The sequence below is a fragment of the Pogona vitticeps genome, chromosome 2, assembly GCF_051106095.1.
Source record: "Pogona vitticeps strain Pit_001003342236 chromosome 2, PviZW2.1, whole genome shotgun sequence".
NCBI lineage: Eukaryota > Metazoa > Chordata > Lepidosauria > Squamata > Agamidae > Pogona > Pogona vitticeps.
In genome coordinates, this window is record NC_135784.1 from 10,937,275 (window position 1) to 10,951,222 (window position 13,948).

At 44.3% G+C, this 13,948-nt stretch overlaps 1 protein-coding gene across 1 annotated transcript in view; it reads left to right on the forward strand.

Annotated features, from left to right (window-relative positions):
- Window positions 1–13,948, forward strand: part of LOC140703761 (uncharacterized) — a 343,653-nt gene that overhangs the window by 131,740 nt on the left and 197,965 nt on the right. The gene's annotated exons all lie outside the window — the stretch shown is intronic.

Consider the following 13,948-nt stretch of genomic DNA (forward strand, 5'->3'; position numbering starts at 1 on the left):
GCTTCATAAGGATAATCCAAACACACAAAGTGAAACACCTCAAATTATTTTTCCCTTATTTTGAATTCCATCTCCAAAAGTAGTTCAAATTGTTTCCAACACTGCTTTGGAAGATGCAGATCTTTCTAAGACATCTGAGAAATTATATCAAAATAATAAAATTACAGTAAGATAAATATTAGCAGCTCCCAACCCCAGCAAGCTGAATCACAGGGGAAGCTGGTGGGAGACAGAGTGATTTGATTTTCTTATCCATGTCCTGCTTGGTTGCTGATTATGCTGATCACATGACCCATTCACAGTTCCTTTAGCCCAGAGGTGTCAAAATCAATTTCATCTTTGGCCACATCGGCATTATGGTTGCCCTCGGTTGTATCTGTAAGACTATATAAACATATTGACTCTTTATAATATTAAATTTTATCCTCATTTAATTTTTAGTGGTATTAATAATAATGTAAGTTATTACTAGCTCTGAAAGTAAAAGTCTATGAACTAAGTCTAGAAATAATGGCAAGCAGATATGCAAGTGTACAAGTATTATACAATTTGTTGAAATGTGAATTTTAGCAACATATTTTTTTTTAAAAATCATCAAATATTACCAAGCACTGTTTATTATATTCGGGCTTTACCCCCAGAGAGGCCTGGAAGCAGAAAACTAGAAACCGGGCCTTCTCGGCAGTGTCCCCTCACCTCTGGAACATCTTTTCCCCTGAGATTTGCTTGGCTCCCTCACTGGGAGTTTTTCAGAACAAGCTGAAGACTTCCATTTCTTAATTTCTTAAGTGTTACCATCTACCATCTTGGTCTTTGCTTATCTCTATGTTGTTTAATATTGTTTGTTTTAAGTTTTGTTTTATATTCGGAATGTAAGCCGCCCAGAGTAGATTCATTGAATCTAGATGGGTGGGGTAAAAGCCAGATTAAATAAATAAATAAATAAATAAATAAATAAATAAATAAATAAATAAATAAATAAATAAATAAATAAATAAATAAATAAATAAATAAATAAATAAATAAATAAATAAACAAACACTTTATTGAACTGTTTGGTCCCAATTGAGAGAGGGAGAACTATGGCGAAACAAATAACTGCTCTGAACAAAAAGGTGAACACGGAAGTCAATCTGCTGCTTCAAGTTGGGGTGCTAACCCCTTTTTTTTTATTCCAAAGGGCAAAATATAGGCACAAGCACTTTTGGGGTTGTCCCCTTTATCAGGCTGCAATCTGCGGCATATAAAGTTGATAAGGTTAGGTTGCCTGCCCGTTTTTACACATCAGGTAGATCTCACCTCACCTTGAGACATCATATCGGACACCTTCCTCGTCCATTGATGTAGGTTTTTCAGGCTGTCTGGCCGTGTTCTGGAGGTTTTTATTCCTAACGTTTCGCCATCCTCTGTGGCTGGCATCTTTAGAGGACAGGAGTCAGAACTCTGTCCGTGCTCTGGTGTAGTTTGTGGGATAGTTGAGTATTTATAGCTGTGGGATCAGCGTTTTTGACAGGAAGCTATTGTTTTTAATCATCAAATATTACCAAGCACTGTAAAGTAGATCCCACCTCACCTTGAGACACCATATCAAGCACCTTCCTCATCCATTGATCAATTTCTGTATATAACAAACACGAAACAAAAGAAATGAAAGAGTGACAAATAGAATGCAAACATGGTTACACGGTACCTATTCTTATTGGAAATACATTTTGTGTATATCAAAATGTTCTTTAAAATGGCCAGTTTGTTTTCTGACTGGATAAGTGACACTGTTTTCCTGCGTTCAGTCCGTCGATGTCTGATTTGAGGTCTTGTGAAGTAGTAATCTGTAAGAATGCACAGCGGCTCTCTCTGGGATTTTTTTGATAGTAGCTGCCAGATCGTCATAGAATTTGTCTTTGACTTCCGCTGTAGACAACAGTGTTGGTGCATATGCACTAATGAGGGTGACTGTTTCTGCTGATGAGTGGAGCTGCAGAGACAGGATTCTATACTTTCCATTGGGGATTCTAGAAATCAAAGTATATCGTCAGCATATACATTAATTTTATGTTGTTTATTTCTGACCATTATTCCCCTAATAATATTTTTCTAATAAATTCACAGCACATATTTGGGATTTGGGGGATCCTTGATCAGCCTCTGCATCAGGGCCCACAATCCTCAAGGTACTGCTCTTGGTGACCTCCCCGTCTCCGCTCCCACCTTGTCTCAGCAGCAGAGAGGAGATGAGAACTCCACCGACAGATCCTGTGCCTCTCTGTGGAGCTGTAGGGCCCCCTTGTCTCTGCCTTCCCTGGTATAAGGAGAATAATATAACTCTGGGAGGCAATGGAAGACAGGAGGCCCTGGCGTGCTCTGGTCCATGGGGTCATGAAGAGTCGGAAACGACTAAACGAGTAAACAACAAACAAATTGGGGGAGGGAGGAATGATCGTGCTTTTAAAATCATTGTGCCAGTCCTCAGAAAATGCAGAATGCCTATGATCATCCTATTTAATGAAAACATTCTTTCACATTTTTAGCTACATGAAAAGATAAAATCATGTCTTCAAGCCAGGATATGAAGCAACAAATGAAACACAACCTTAGGATCCCTCAGGGTGAAGTTTTTACTGGAATAGAAGGTTTCTTCCATCAGTGGAAGCCCCCCTCCTCTCTGACCACTGACAGGGTTCCCTCATGTGAATACAGCTTTTAAAGGGTGCATTCCGACTCTTTCCACACTCAAGAACATTTATATGGCTTCTCTTCACTGTGAATTCTTTGAAGGTTTTCAACGTGCACAATCTGGTTGAAACATTTTCCTTGATGGTAAGCCCTCATACCGCTTCTCTCCTGTGTGAGGGATCCTGACGACTGAGAAGAAACTGAGTCATTGGTTAGTTTGCATAACAGATTGAGAAAGAACTAGCAGAAAGGCAGAATGTTGCCAGTTGATTGCACCGTTTGTTCCAACAAACTGAAAGAAACATTGCAGGAATTTAAAGAAATGTTGCCTGTCAGGACAAACACTAGCATTGACCCCTTCGTGTGTTCACCCAGTACGGCACAGGTCTAATGCCATTCTTCCACCTAATCCCAGTGAGGATGCAGAAGGATCCTTGGGTCCTTTTAAGGAGAAAGGCGGGGGTCAAAATATGTTAAAGAAACAAACAAATAAGTACCCGAGTGGGGTGATGCTCATCCATTGTCCAGGGTGACATAATGGCCATGCCTGTGATGAAGGTTTTCCCACCATGTTTACGCTTGGTCGTGATTCTAGCGAGGGCTCCTTGGTGCTGTCACCCTGGGACCACGGAGCGCAGTGAAAGGAAAAGGGAGGAGCGCCTCTATGGCCGCAGCCCTCCCTCTGCGTGCCCCCCACCCCTCGGGAGGTCTTGCTGTCCTTTCGGGTGCAGTGCTTGCCGGGTCCAGCTGTGCCGGTGCAAGGCTTGGGTCGGCGGGGGACCAAGGGGAGGGAAGGCGGGCAGGAGGCTCCCGCTGCTCCCTCGATCCTGGAAGGGGGGAACTGGGAGCCAGAGCCCGGGCCGGGACGATCCCTCCGCCGGCTTCTTCTCGGGATTCTTCAGCCCCTCCGGCAGGTGTTTTCCTCAGCCCAGGTGCCCAAGGCAGGGTGGTCCTGACTGCGCAGGCGACTCTGATTGGCTGCGGTTCCCCTGTTGCTCCCGCCTCTCGCTTGCAATTGGTGGCTCTGACAAGATTGGCAGGGAGCGGCTGTTGAGGGGGCTCGTTTTGCGGGAGGAGAACGACCGTTCTTGGTCCATCTGTCCTTCGCACTTGAGGCAAGCGCTGAGGAGGCGATGGCGACAGCGGCTTTGCATGGCAACCCCATGGCTGTTCCCGCCGCCTCCCTCGCCCGCCTTTCCCTTCAGGGCTCTTGGCCTCCGCAACCTTTTCCCCCACTTTCATTGCGCTCCAAATCCCCTCACACACGGTGGACACACAAGCCGTTGGTGACCTGAAGTCTCAAGCAATTATAGATTTGATGTACTCACCGATGCACCCTTATGGGCGGGTTCCGGGCACTGAAAAGAAACGAGGCAGAACGAACTGCAAGAGAAATAGCAAAAAGATCACCTGGAAACTTGGCCCAACCACTGAGGCGAGAGCGACGGGCGGGGGATTCCTCCGAAACAGTTCTCCCTTCTCCCCTCCCAGGAAACCCACCGGCCTTCAGAGGCAAAGGACTCCCCCTCCCCTCTGGGGACTTTTTCCAGGGCAGCCTTCCCCTCCCCCATCTCTTCGAGGAGGCCTATCTGGTCTCTATGGGAGGGTCTTTGGGGAGGTGGGGGGGAGGGAGGCTGCTCTGTTCAAAGGAAATGGTCTTGCAGGAAGGGAGGGAGGAGGGGAGGCGATAGTCCTGCTTTGAGGGCTGTGGTGCATTTGCTCCTTAGGAGGAAGAAAAGGTTGAGTCAAACTAACAGACGTTGATGCCTTAGTTATTACAGCCCTTTGGAGTGTGATGAGATGTGTTTTTATGGGTAAGCCTGTCTCAATAGAATCCATTTTAAATTAGGATTTCTGTGTAGCTTCTGAGATGAGCACAGCGGCTATCTCTTATCTAGTTGCTAAGGAGAAACATTCCTGGTAGCCAAAGCATTTCTGTAGCTCTCGTGGGAATATGGGGCGTGACCTGTCCAGAAGTTTCTGGTCCTTGGGAACTCTGGGAAGAAGAAGCGATGGAGGAGAGAGAAAGTGGAGTGCGTTCCATCATGGATTACAAATAGTTTCCTCTGCCACGGAAACACCTGGATTGCATCTACAACAGCTTGTGAACCCAGGACACGTGAGATGGACTATGTTACCCTTTCTATTAGTTAGCATAGTTTCATTTCTTTGTTTTTCTAGCTGGAGTGGGGGAGGAATTATCTGTGCCCTGTATTGAAAATGTACCAACTAAACATTTTGTTTCTTTACTTTAACAACTTTTATTAATAAAACAGTAATGATTGATTTCTATCTAGAAGCATTGTTTCTTGTTCAGACTAGCTGAGGAATATTAATTGGCCTTATATGTTCGCTACCAAAGATTTCTAGAGCCCAGATTAATCTGAGTATATCTCATGGTTATGTCTGTGTTGGCTATTTGGCTTATTAAAGGAGTGTGGCTTTTGGAGAAGAAGGAATAGACAAGACCCAGCTGAGATCCCCTGGGCTCTACTCAGCAGTATTGTGGTTTGTCTGTCTTTCGGATCCATCCCATTCTCCGGAACCCCGCGAACGTCTCCTTGGAGATATGGGCGGTGTTTTCACAACTCAGACTTCTCTCTCCTCCTCCATCAGCTGCTCCCAAATGAGTGATGATTGCCTGCACGAACTAAGAGACCTGATCAGCAGTGTTGCTAATTCTCCGGAGATGAATGTATAGCATGCTTTCCAAGGAGGCTTTCTGTGTTTCATCCCAAGATTCTGAATGATTTGGGAAGAAGGACAACAAACATCCCCTGCCCCCCCCCCAAAGTGCCATTTCTGTAAGTGGCCTCCCTGACTTCCAACTTCAAAAAAATCCTCTCCCTGCTTCAGCAGTAGGACAAAGATGAAGGGAATGCTACCTGTAAAGGAGCAAAAGTGGGTTTTGGCCTTCATTGCTTGGGTCCATCTGCCACCTCCCAAGGAGTTCGTAGTTCCTTTGCTTCCCTCCTCTTACAGGAAATACCATTGGGTCAGAGACGCAGTCTGGATCCTCTCCTTTAGGCTCCACTGCTAAGAGGGGAATCTTGTGGAAGAGATGTGGGAGAGAAGCCCGAATCTTTCTGGTCTCGCATTGTATCAGATGCCACCCCAAGAGATCATGCCCACCCCCTTTAAATTTTGGGGAAAGGCTGTGGCATTTTATTCTTACTATGAAGCTAAGAATTCTCTAAAGCAATTATAATGATAGTAATATTCATTACTCTCTCCTTCCCCTGACTTTTTCAGCTCCTGGTCTCCTTTGAGGAGGTGGCTGTGTATTTCTCCAAAGGAGAGTGGGATCTCCTAAATCTGGAGAGAGAATATGAGGGGTGAGGGATAAAGCAATAAATATCTTGCTGTTTCCTCCTGCGTGGCTGGAGGGCTAGTCTGGAAGGGGTGGTGGGGCTGTGTGTCCCCTTCTATGCCATGCCCATTCAAATGCAATAGCAAACTAAGTATGGCTGAAACTTCATTTTTGCAGTCTTTGGGCCCCATTCTCTTAAATGGCATCAGGGGAGGGTAAACATTCCAGACATTTGACTGGGATCCATGGAATTTAATCCTTCCCCCAAAAGTGCCTCTTTGCACCTAAAAGAGGTACTTCTCAGGGAGAAGATTCCTAACTAATATAGGGGTTTCCCAAAGGTTCTGAGATCTGAGTGTGTGTGTTGTGTGTGTGTGTGAACCTTCCATATGGATGTCATGAAGGATGTGTCTGTAATGGAGATACTTTGCTGCCTACAGTGATCCAGATGTTAACATAGGTGTGTCATTCCACCCACTCTCCAGGCCTGTCTTTATCCAGTCCCTTTAGCCTGTTTTTAGTCTCATAACCATGGTCTGGCTCATATACTCTGTGTACCTGTGTGCATTTGTATGAAAGAGAAAGAGAGAAGCTTTTAGAGTTAGAAGGCTTGGGCCAGAAAACTGTGTGAGCTAAGTATGGTTCTGAAATTGATGACATCTTCACATCCCGCTGTCTAAGGAAATCACATAGCATCCTGAGAGACTCTTCCCATCCTGCTTATAACTTTTTTGAACTGTTACCATCTGGCAGAAGATATAGAACAATTAAGACTCGGACCAAACGTTTTCTCAATAGTTTTTATCCCAGAACTATAATTGCAATTAATAATGAGCTTAAAAGACCACCAGTAGTGAATAATTAGTTGGACTGTGTTTCTTCGCCTGCGGTGTAGATGTTTGTATTTTTAGTGGGGGACTTTTAGTGGGTGGGGAGTGTTTGGGAATTTTATGTGTGTGCATGTGTCTGGTCTCTGGGTGTCTGTGAATTTCGTTGTATGTGTATATACTTACAATGACAATAAATTATTATTATTATTATTATTATTATTATTATTATTATTATTATTATTATTATTATTATTATTATGAAATTAAAGAGGAGCTTACCTATGGTGTGCCACAGAACCTGTCTTGGCTCTAAAGGAAGAGTGATGAAAAAATAGGCAGGATTTGAACCCTCGGGAAATTTGCCATGACAAGTAACCTTCCTGTGTGTTTCTTTAGAAGATCTCCCTAAACCAGACCCCATCTCCCTGCTGGAAGAAGGACAGGCTGTATTTCTCTTGGGCTATGAGGAAAGAGAAAAATGGACAGGGCTCAGATGTTATGGTGAGAACATGCCTTGTCTGGGAGCTGAGAACCCTCCTCATTTTTATTTTTATTTTGTTTAATGTCGCTCTCAAGCCATCAATTCTTTTGGTGGGCTTCACCCTCCAAATGTAGTTTCCTTATTCATTCACTCTCCTACCACTTCCTTCTAAGAGTTCCTTGCTTAGAAGAAACTGTAGCAACTGCCCACATCACTCATGCCATTCATATTCATGAGCAGATTTGCATGAAACTATGAGAGGACTGGAGAGGTGGAGTCAGCAGCTACATGAGGTTTGGCGGGAGAAGGAGGAGCCAGATAGGGCTGGTTAGTCAGAGAGAGAGGGAACAGATACTGAGAGAGATAAAGCTGGTTAGAAATTAGGTAGAGAAGGTGCTAATGATATATCAAGAGAAAAGAAGTGTGTACATGGAACTGACTCTAAAGGAAAAATTCTTTTTGTTTACCTCAGGATTTGAGAGACCCAGTGGCTAGCTTGAAATCCAAGGGAGCACTGGTGGATAAAAAGTGGAAGCCAGAGATCAGAGCAGATCTGAGGTGATAGGAAAATAAAAAGGAGGGGCTTGAAAATAGAATTTGTTTTGTGTTTGGAGGCAAAAAGGTTGTCTCAGTCCAAGAAACATCGTGGCTTGTGTGTGAGGCCAGAGAAAGTGTAGCTGTCTTTAGCTGCCGATTGAGAGCTACATAGTACCCCAGAAAAATACTGGTAAAAGAAAACAGGTGTAAAAGTGTTTTGAAAGGAGGCCTGACTAACTCAGCAATAGAAATCAGTTCCTTACATACTTATGGCACCCAAAAGAACTAAAAAGCCAGTAATGGAGGAAATTGATTCTCAAGAGGTTGAGGGGAATGGAAATGGAGATCCTGAAATACCTGAGGAACCCTCAAGGGAAAGTATTCAAAGCTCCCTAGATCTGGAAAAGTGGAAACTAGAACAAGAATTTAAATTGAAGGAGCTAGCTATGAAAAACCAATTAGAATCGGAGAAAGCGAGGGCTGAAGATAGAGCTAGGGTACTAGAGATTAAGGAGAAGGCCAAGGCTAGATAAAAGGAAATAGATTTTTAAATGGAGAAAAAAAGGGCCAGAGAAAAGGAGAGGGCTGAAGCCAGACAAATGGAATTAAGACAAAGAGAAATGGAATTTCAAATACAGATGAAACAATTAGAATTAGCTGCTCAAAAAATGACTATACAATGGTGCCTTGATTTACAAACTTAAATCAAGGGATGGGCAGGGAGCGTATTGGAAAGGTGGCCGTAAGTCAAAACATTCGTAAGTCAAAGCACCATTTCCCATAGGAATGCATTGAAAACTGATTAATCCGCTTCAGCCGAAGAAAAAAATACCAAAATAATGAAAATAAACAGAACAAGTCCCATGCTGGGACTGCAAAAAACAAAAACAAAAACAGAAACAAATCCAAAAATAAACATTGGAGACAGCCCCATGCTGGGAGTGCAAAACAAAACAAAAAACAAACATACAAAAAACACCGAAAAACAAAACAACACAGAAACAACCCCCCAGCCCAAACCTACCCTCCAAAACCCTCCCAGAACGTTTTAAAAAGGAAAAAGCAGCACCTTACCTCCACCACTGAGACCGCCTCCAGGAGGCCTCCCAGACTCCAAATGCCGCTGTAGGGCCTGGCCTGCAGCCATAGCGGAGGGGGCCCTTACTCATGAGTAGACCTGTGCCAGGGATAGTTGTGATCCAGAGCTGCCCCGCTTTTCCTTTCTCCTCCTGTGCTGCCTGCATGCCACATCCACGGAGGAGCCCTTCCGACCTGCGCAGCTGAGCCCAGCACCTTTGGCAGCCCTTACTCATGAGTAGACCTGTGCTTTCCATGATGCTTACTCTTGAGTAGACACACTTCCCACTGTGCTTACTCATGAGTAGACATGCACCAGGGATGGGCAGGGAGCGCACGGGCTTCCTGCACCCAGTGGCAATCCAGAGCTGCCCCACCTCTCCTTCCTCCTCCTGCTTGGCAGAAGTAAAAAAGTTCCCTGACCCCCTGATCTAACCATTGGAGTGAAAGAGTTACAAATAAGCAGCCTCTTTGTCCCCAATGGTGTGAATTTCCAGCCTTCTTCCTCTGCCTTTTTCCATTCTGTTCCCTTACCAAAAGACCCGAAGAATCTTATGACCAATTGGGGGCTAAATTGATTCAATGTTTGGATAAATGGATAGAACATGAGAATATCACTTCTCTAGACCAAATGAAAAATGTGGTTGGTTTAGAACAATTTTATTCCATTTTGCCAGGAAAATTATGTTGTTTGGTCAAGGACAAAAATCCTAAAAATGTATCACAGGCATATGAATATGCTGATTCCATTAGTGAGATTAGAGATCCTCAGTTTTCTGAAGTAAAATTGGTAGAAAAGTGTGGGATGACAGGAGAGGACCCCTACCTGGTAGAGATTACCTCAGAAGTACCCAAGCTACTGGAAGCCATTTTGGAGACAGACCCTCATCTCCAGAGCACAGTTACCTGAAACCCAATAGTCCTGAGGGAAAAGTTAATGAGGCCCTTTGTTTTGAACCCAAGCCCAGTAAATGATGTTATACATGTGGGGAGAAAGGTCATTTTTGGGCTCAGTGTGAGAGTCAAAAGGTTAGGAATTGTAATCAGCATAAAGGTGGAGATTCTAGTTCCCCCTAAGAAGGTGCTTTGTGGAACAGCTAAGAATGCACCAGTTGAAGCTAGTTGTGGAGCTCTTGCCATAGCAACACAAGTAACAGAAGGGTCAGAGAACCAAGATCTCTCTGAGGCCAGGGTTGTTCAGTGCTTTCTCATAGAAAGTGATCAGAATCTTCTACGTACTGTAGCTCAGCACTCAAAGAATGTTGTTCACAAGTTACAGTATGTCATCCTGATATAGTCCCTAAGGAAAATATTAGACCATGAAAATATTTCTATTAAAGGAATTGGCTCTGAAATGGTGGTGTTGCCCATGACAAAAATACCAATGAGATATAAGGGATGGTCAGGAATTTGGAAGGTGGTCATATCTATTCAGATTCCTGCCCTGTGTTTAATTAGCTGAGCATATGCAGAGTGTTTTTGTGACAACCTGCTCTCAGGGAAGGCAAATTGAAGCCACTGATGAAAATGATGGAAATCTTCCTGAAGTAAGAAAAGTGAGAGAGGCAGCTGATCTGGTTATTCTGAGAAACCCTAAGAATCTATCTTTCATCAAAGAACAAAAGAAAGACCCTACCTTAAATGAATGCTTTGCATAAGTTAAGGAAATTCCACTGACCCCTGAAAATCCTGATCGATGTTCCAGTTTAGAGGGAAACCCTTAGCAGAAATGGCTGAGGTGGTCAAATTGGAGAATCCTAATACTTCCTGTATTGATGAGCAGAAGGAAGGCAATCCCCTTCCACTGACCCCTGAACACCCAGAGGCATTTATAAGAACCTGATATATATAGAGGTTTTATCAACCTCATAGGAGTGGAGATGGACATCACAAACAATTAATTGTCCTTGTAAAATATAGGGAAAAGTCCTTAGAAGTAGAAGAGCCAAGCTTGAGGGTTACTCATGGAAAGGAGAAAGGCTTGTATGAGGCCCAGGAAAGAGCATTCTGTCCTGAGGACAAAGTTGTGAGGGTGAGAGCCATAGAGGGGAGTGAACTGCAGTTAGCAGGATCAGAACCTGGGGATTTCTTGCAGCAGAATTGGAGGGGTGCTCTGCAGCTGCAAAAGTCCTTAAAACCTTGCAATGCAAGTCCCTACCTGAGAAACCAGAGATTAAAGGAATAGAACCATATGGTGAAAATCTCAATACATCTGACATAAGCCAAGAGGTGGCACCTAAAAGAAACTCACCTGAGAATCTTGAAGTGACCTGTGATAGTGGTCCCCCACATAAGCAGAACTTCGCAACAAAAGTACCTGTGGGTGAATTTGTGGGTGAGGAGGAAGATGTAAGCAGTAAGCTCTCAAAGAAGGACACATCCATAGATGTTCTGGCGGAGGAGAAGGAACTGCCTACCCAATTGGTATAAATGTGGTTAATGCAAATGTTTGAACTATATTGATTGTTTTAAATGTTTAACGTGATGAGTTTGATCTAGTAAACATAGTAATAGAGAGAAAACTAGTATAAAGTATGTATACGTATATGGTAAATATAATGTGTTATATTTTGAAATATGGTACTGTATATGCCGGCGTACAAGATGAGTTTTGGGGCCCACAAAATATGCCTCCAAATGGGGGCCCCGTCTTGTATGCCAGGTGCCAGGAAGGAGCTGCTGCTGCCAAGTGAGTGACGTGGGGCGAGCTGGCCAGGGAGGAAGGGGGGCGGGCGGGCAGGCAGTCGGTCGGGATGGAGGGAGGAAAGCAAAGCCTGCCATGCTCGCCCGCCCCCCCCCTTGCTGCTGATGCAGCGGCACACGCGCTAGCCGCCACCCGCCCGGTTCCCTTTGCCTCCTCCTCCTCCCGCCGAGGAGGGAGGGAGGCGGGCAGGCAGTCAGGCAGTCCCGCGCACGCTAGCCGCCACCCGCCTGGTTTCTTTTCCTCCTCCTCCCCCTGCTGCCCCCCAGCCTCTTCCTCACCCTCCTCTTTTTGGGGGGTCGTCTTGTACGGCCGGTCGTGTTATACGCCGGCATATATGGTATATGATTTAGGACATAACTGGTAAGCATATTATTATGATGGTGTTTTGTATGAAATATTCCCTGTATGTTCCATTGTACATAAGTGTAAACTGTAAGGTTTTCCCTCATGAAACAAACTTTTTCTTAGGGGGGAGGAATGTGACAATCGCCCACGTCACTCATGCCATTCATATTCATGAGCTGATTTGCATGAACCTATGAGGACTGGAGAGGCGGAGTCAGCAGCTACATGAGGTTTGGCAGGAGAAGGAGGAGTCAGATAGGGCTGGTTAGTCAGGGAGAGAGGGAACAGATACTGAGAGAGATAAAACTGGTAGGAAATTAGGTAGACAAGGTAGTAATGATATAGCAAGAGAAAAGAAGTATGTACTGAGAGTACTGTTAATGATTTGCTTATGTATAATGTGTATCTGAGAAACTTCTGTTATTATTCAATCTGCTTCACTACAATAAATAAGTTCTATTTCTTTTCACAAGACAAGTGTTCTGATATACGTCATTTATATTGTGGATTCAGGTAATCCACTGGCAGTAGGGAGAAGAGAAAGTGATGTGAGCCTTTGTGAGGGTATAACAAGCAGGGGCCACAAGGGTGAATGCCACAGAGACGTTATGTGAGAAGTGGTGGTGGAAATTATTAACCACCTGCTCATTTCATTCATCCGTTTTAATGCCCAAAAGCCTTTGAATGCTCACACAGCAGGTCTAGGCCATTGATGAGGTGCTAATTCAGATCTGGATTGCATATCTAGTCAGATCGTTGATTTGCAGCCAAGATGCACCTCATCAATTAGCTCCTGCAATGTATACAGACGTTACCTGAACATCAGTTGCATTCCCTCGATGCCCTCACCTTTCTCCCAACCAAAGGGACCCAAGCTTTGTCAAGGATTTCACTCTTATAATTAGGGAAACCACAATATAGATCCAGGGTCTGCAAATTACAGCCTGCAGGCCACATCCGGCCCACCTTGCCTTTTTATCCAGCCTGGTTCGATCTGCCGGGGGTCTGCGGCTGCCTAGAATGGATGGCAGAGACTCTAGGACCTTCCCCACAATCCCTGCCTCCCCGTCTTCCCTAACAGGGCCTGACAGCAGGATTGGTTACCCACTCATCCCCTGCCTTAATGAGTGCATGTCTCTCTCAGGCTATCCATTGTGGGGAAACAGCGAAGCTGCCACCCTTCCCCAGGCTTCCCTCTTTCTGTGGCCTGAATAGACGCTTCTTATTCGGTGGTGATGGGACGCGGGAAAGATCCAGACTCCCAAGAGGGATGGCAGAGCCTTCAGCTTTGGCTGAGGGGAGTCTGAGGGGATTTCCCGGGGAGATAATGACAGGGAACATTAACGGGGCTAGAAATCAGAGTACTTATGCCTTTGAATTATGTGGATGGGAAAAAATGATTAAGGAGGACCCTGGGGACTCAGAAAAGTCCAGGTAATTGCAAATCTTGTTAATTATGTACTAATTCTTTTATTTACATCATTTCTAGGTTCCATACTTATAGTAATTCCAAAAAAACATGAAAGTGTCAGAGTATAAAATATACAGGCCTGAGCAGAACAAATGTCCTAATGAGCAGCCATGATGTTCAGGTATGTCAAAATGCTGAGTCACTGTGACTCAGGAGGGCTGGCTGTAATGTCTGTGCTGACGGGACACAGGCAGATGCATAAGTGTATATATGTGGACTGTGCAGAGATGTATTCCTGCTATTCTGATGAATTCATGGTGTCATGCTGTCGCTCTGTATATCTTTAAATATCCTGTAAATACACATCTGGTGGTGGAAGAAGCTGATTGTGTCTGTGTGAGTCATTTTGCCACAAGGACCTTAAAGTTATTCTGCTAAACTTTTCCGCATGTTCAGACACGAACAGAAAGACTGTCCAACAGGTATGGAAAAAAAATCAGTAGGTACTGATCTTCAAATCCAAAATTCATAGTTATGCAAAAGCTATAGGCTTACTTAAAATACATCCTTGCACCTTGTA